Genomic DNA, 5,699 nt, shown 5'->3' with positions numbered 1-5,699 from the left:
TAAATGATTTTCGAAAACTAAGATTGGGAAAGAAATTAAGTGATTTTTGAAAAAAGATTTTGAAATTAGAAATAAAAAAGATATGATTGAAAATTAATTTTGAAAAAGATGTGATTGAAAAGATATGATTGAGAAGCTATGATTGAGAATCAAATCAAAAAGAGAAATTTTTAAAATTAAAGTTGATTACTTGACTAACATGAAACTAAAAGATATGATTCTAGAATTTAAAATTTGATCCTTTCTTAATAGGCAAGTAACAACTTGAAAATTTTGAATTAAATCATTAATTGTAGCAAGGATTTTTGAAAATAGTAATAAATAAAAAAATTGAAAAGAAATTGATTTTGAAAAGATATGATTGAAAAGATATGATTTGAAAAAAATTTGATTTTGAAAAATTATGAAAATTTGAAAAAAATTTGAATTAAAAACAAAATCTTCCCTCTAGTGTCCTCCTGGCGTTAAACGCCCAGAATGGCATCCATTCTGGCGTTTAACGCCCAAAATGCTACCTTTTTGGGCATTTAACGCCCAGCCAGGTACCCTGGCTGGCGTTTAAACGCCAGTTTTCCTTCCTTACTGGGCGTTTTGAATGCCCAGCTTTTTCTCTATAATTCCTTTGCTGACTGTTCTGAATCTTCAATTCTCTGTATTATTGACTTGGAAAGACATAATTTTGAAATTTTTTTTTGAATTTTTAGAGAATAATAACAAAATGAAACTAAATCATGAAGAACTAAGATCAAATAAATAATGCATGCAAGACACCAAACTTAGAAGTTTGTATATTAGAGACTCTAACAAATAAATGAAAAACAACAAAACACACAAAACAAGTGAATTTAAAGATCAGAGCAATGAAATCATCAAGAACAACTTGAAGATTAATGAAGAACATAATGCATATATTCGAAAAAATGCAAGTAGAATAAAGATATGCAATTGACACCAAACTTAAGATTAGACACTAGACTCAAACAAGAAACATAAAATATTTTTGACTTTTATGATTTTAAATTTTTTTTTTGTAATTTTTTTCGAAAATTATATGGAAAAGAAAATAAAGAGATTCAAAATTTTTAATGAGAATTCTAGGAATAATTGCAATGTTAGTCTAAAACTCCGGTCCAGGAATTAGACATGGCTTACTAGCCAGCCAAGCTTTCAATGAAAGCTTCGGTCCAAAACACTAGACATGGCAAATGGCCAGCCAAGCTTTAGCAGATCATTACTCTCAACAGCAAAATTGATAGAAATCAACAAGCTCTTGTGATGATAAGTTGAAACCTCGGTCCAAAAGATTAGACATGGCTTCACAGCCAGCCAGACTGACTTCAACAGATCATCATGAAACTCTAGAATTCATTCTTAAAAACTCTGAAGAACAGAATATAATTTTTTTTTGTATTTTTGAAAATTTTTTTCAAAAATAGAAAGTAAAAAGCTTAATCATAAAATAAAATTACCTAATCTAAGCAACAAGATGAACCGTCAGTTGTCCAAACTCGAACAATCCCCGGCAACGGCGCCAAAAATTTGGTGCACAAAATCGTGATCGTTCATTCCTTGGTAACGGCACCAAAAACTTTATACGCACATTCATAATTTTAATTCTTTGTCACAACTTCGCACAACTAACTAGCAAGTGCACTAGGTCGTCCAAGTAATAAACCTTACGTGAGTAAGGGTCGATCCCACGGAGACTGTCGGCTTGAAGCAAGCTATGGTCATCTTGTAAATCCCAGTCAGGCAGATTCAAATGGTTATGGAGAATTGATTATTAAAATATGAATAAAACATAAAATAGAGATAGAGATACTTATGTAATTCATTGGTGAGAATTTCAGATAAGTGTATGAAGATGCTTTGTTCCTCCCAAACTTCTGCTTTCCTATTGCCTTCTTCCAATCATTTATACTCCTTTCCATGGCAAGTTTTATGTTGGGCATCACCGTTGTCAATGGCTACTTCCCGTCCTCTCAGTGAAAATGGTCCAAATGCGCTGTCACCGCACGGCTAATCATCTGTCGGTTCTCGATCATGTTGGAATAGGATCCATTGATCCTTTTGCGTCTGTCACACGCCCAACACTCGCGAGTTTGAAGCTCGTCACAGTCATCCCTTCCCAGATCCTACTCGGAATACCACAGACAAGGTTTAGACTTTTCGGATCTCAAGAATGACTACCAATAATTCTAGCCTATACCACGAAGGTTCTAATCTGAGATTAGAAACCCAAGAGAATATACTCCAGCTGTTGTCCAATGACTACGTTGAACATCATGTAGATCGCTTTGTGGTTGTCAAGCACGCGACCTTGGCTAAGCGAGTAACAAAGATTTGGGTGATTGTCACGGGTCACCCCTTCATTCTGACTTAACTGAATTAAGAACGTGAGTATATCTTGGAGAACAAGTAGGCATGAATTGAATAGAAAAACAGTAGTAGTTGCATTAATTCATGAAGAACAGCAAAGCTCCACACCTTAATCTATGGTGTGTAGAAACTCCACCGTTGAAAATACATAAGAACAAAAGTGTCTAGGCATGGCCGAATGGCCAGCCTCCCGAAGATGAAAAGTATATCAAAGTCTAAAAAAGTGTGTAAAATACAATAGCAAAAGGTCTTATTTGTAGAAAACTAGTAACCTAGGGTTTACAGAAATGAGTAAATGATGCAGAATCTTCCAGGCCCACTTGGTGTGTGCTTGGGCTGAGAATTGAAACTTTCACGTGTAGAGGCTTTTCTTGGAGTTAAACGCCAGCTTTTGTGCCAGTTTGGGCATTTAACTCCAGCTTTTATGCCAGTTCTGGCGTTTTGACGCCCGAATTTCTATGCTAACTTGGAATGTCAGTTTGGGCCATCAAATCTTAGGCAAAGTATGGACTATTATATATTGCTGGAAAGTCCAGGATGTCTACTTTCCAACGCAATTGAGAGCGCGCCAATTGGGCTTCTGTAACTCTAGAAAATCTACTTCGAGTGCAGGGAGGTCAGAATCCAACAACATCTGCAGTCCTTTTTCAGCCTTTGAATCAGATTTTTGCTTAGGTCCCTCAATTTCAGCCAGAAAATACCTGAAATCACAGAAAAATACACAAACTCATAGTAAAGTCCAGAAATATAATTTTTATTTAAAAACTAATAAAAATATAATAAAAAGTAACTAAAACATATTAAAAACATACTAAAAACAATGCCAAAAAGCGTATAAATTATCCGCTCATCAGTGTACATTGTGTAGTTTAAAATTACAGTGTTAGACTGCTAGTATTATGCGAGATATGATGGAAATTGAGAGAGAACAGTGTCATTTCCAAACAGAGGAGATCATGGACCATTTTGTCCTCTGTTATAGTTATCAGGGACTATTTTGTCCTCCGTTAGAGTTAATGGAGTAAAGAACCTAAGTGACTGACAAAATTAATTGTTAAGGACCAATCAAGTAATTAATTTTAGTTGGGGACTAAAGTGTCCAGTTTAAAATTCTTTGAGAACAAAAATGAGTATATACTCATTTTTTAATTTTTAATTAATACAGAACAATAATGTCCTTCATCATCTTCTAGTTCTCCTCTTTGATCATTGACTCACCCTTAGGAGTGTTTGTAGTGCGGTTTGGATCGATTTTGAGTCAAAAATTCATCCGATCCGAACACTAAATTTACTTGCGGTGGGATTTGGATTGAATAATTTAAAAAAAAAAATCGATCAAATCCAATCCAATTTCAAGAGGTATGGATTAGATTGGATTTGCGGTTTTGTAAATTAAAAAAATTAAATACATATAACAAGTCTTTGGAACATAAAATATTTATTAAATAATAATAATACATAAATAATATAAAAATATAATAAATTGGACATGTTATAAGTATAATTATAAATATATTAATAAAATAATAATATTATAACACATTGTGCAGTTTGAATTGAATTGGATCGATTATGAAAAATAGATCCGAAATCTGATTCGATTCATCGATTTACAAAAATAGAATCCAATTAAATTCGAATTAGTATGATTTTAATCGATTTTTAATTTAAATTTGATTGAATGAGCGGTTTAATTTAAATCGATTTAGATTTAAACACCCCTACACTCATATAAGTGAGCAAGTAAGACGCGTATCCGCTCCTCAACTTCATGCAAGTGCTGGCCTTCGCCATACGTAACTGTGTGATGATTCCTTGAGAAGGTAGAGGTGGGCTTATATATAGCTGTGGAGGAAGAAACTCCCAATGAATCCGAACAAAGAGTCCTGGCAAATGAAGTACCACTCTTTAAGGGTATCGAAGTAAGCCGCATTAGGATCCACTTGGCCTTCCTTGCCACTTTGTTGGGTTCAGTGAGTCCGAGTCTCCATTTTTTGTGTGATCCTATGCAATAATAAGAAATTTTGTTATGAAACTAAAATGAACATTATTTGAAGTATATTTAAAAAAAGGTAACAACTCAAATGAAGATGGTAAAAACATTTTTTTATGAAGATGCTTTGTTTAAAAATGTGATTTATTTTTTAGCTACATTTTAAATAAGACAACACTTCTATAAATATCAAAATCTAACCATACAATTCATCATCCAAAGGTCAAAAGAGAATATTTTCACATGAAGACAATTATAAAATATTCATTGTAGTATCCACCTTTAAAAAATACCAGACTTACATGTAAAGCGTGCGAACGTTCGTCCACCTACAAGGCCGTATTCTCTTTCTGACGTGGAGGTGGTAAAGCCTTTAATGTCATTTGGTTTATGCTTTAAGTCTTTTGTCTACAAAAATGAATACTAAAATAAATCACAATTTATTTTTAAATGCGTCACAGTGTAATAACAACTTGTTTGGCAGCGCGTCACAACAGCGTCACAACAGCGTGAAATGATGTGTTTTAATTAAATATTTTACCGTAAAATTTTTCAAGCAAAATTTAGTGATAAATTTTTGTGTTATAATTTTGTATTATTTTTGGCATTGAAAATTATAATTTAACGACAATAATTTACCAAAAATAAATTTCATTAATTATTATAAAAAAATTTATGATAAATTTGACAATAACGATCGTCGGAATAATCTGACTATAATTAACGTATTTCTAATAGTTTTTAATATGATAAATTTATTGATTATTTTGTTGGCTGCTGATTGTTTTTTTTGGAAAAATAGTATGAAAGTACCTGAAACTTTCAATGTCATTTAACTTATGTTTCAAGTCTTTTATCTACATAGAATAAAAAATAAACAAGTCACAATTTAATTTTAAATGCGTCACAATGACGACGGCATGACAACAACTTGCTTAGTAGAGGTGGCGCATCTCAACAATAATGTGAAATAATGTATTTCAATTAAATACCTTATTCTAAGATTTTTTCAAGCAAAATTTAATGGTAAATTTTTAGGCCGTAATTTTGTGTCAATTTTTACGTTGAAAAATAAATCTAGCGGTAATAATTTACTAACACTACTGGAATTTAGATATTTACTAATACTTTTTATCTAACATTTTTTAAAATGTTAGCTATACTAATAAAATTATACTTTTAGTAACATTCGTAAAATAAATGTGAGAAAATATAATTTTTATTTAAAAAAATAAATAAAAATAAGATACAAACGTTACCAAAGGGGTTCTCTTCATTTTTCCCCAATTTCACGCATCTGAAAGTCGTTCTCACTCCCACTCTCAAA

Source organism: Arachis ipaensis, chromosome B09, assembly GCF_000816755.2.
Source record: "Arachis ipaensis cultivar K30076 chromosome B09, Araip1.1, whole genome shotgun sequence".
NCBI lineage: Eukaryota > Viridiplantae > Streptophyta > Magnoliopsida > Fabales > Fabaceae > Arachis > Arachis ipaensis.
The sequence above is the reverse complement of the archived record's forward strand: the minus strand, read 5'-3'. Positions refer to the sequence as shown.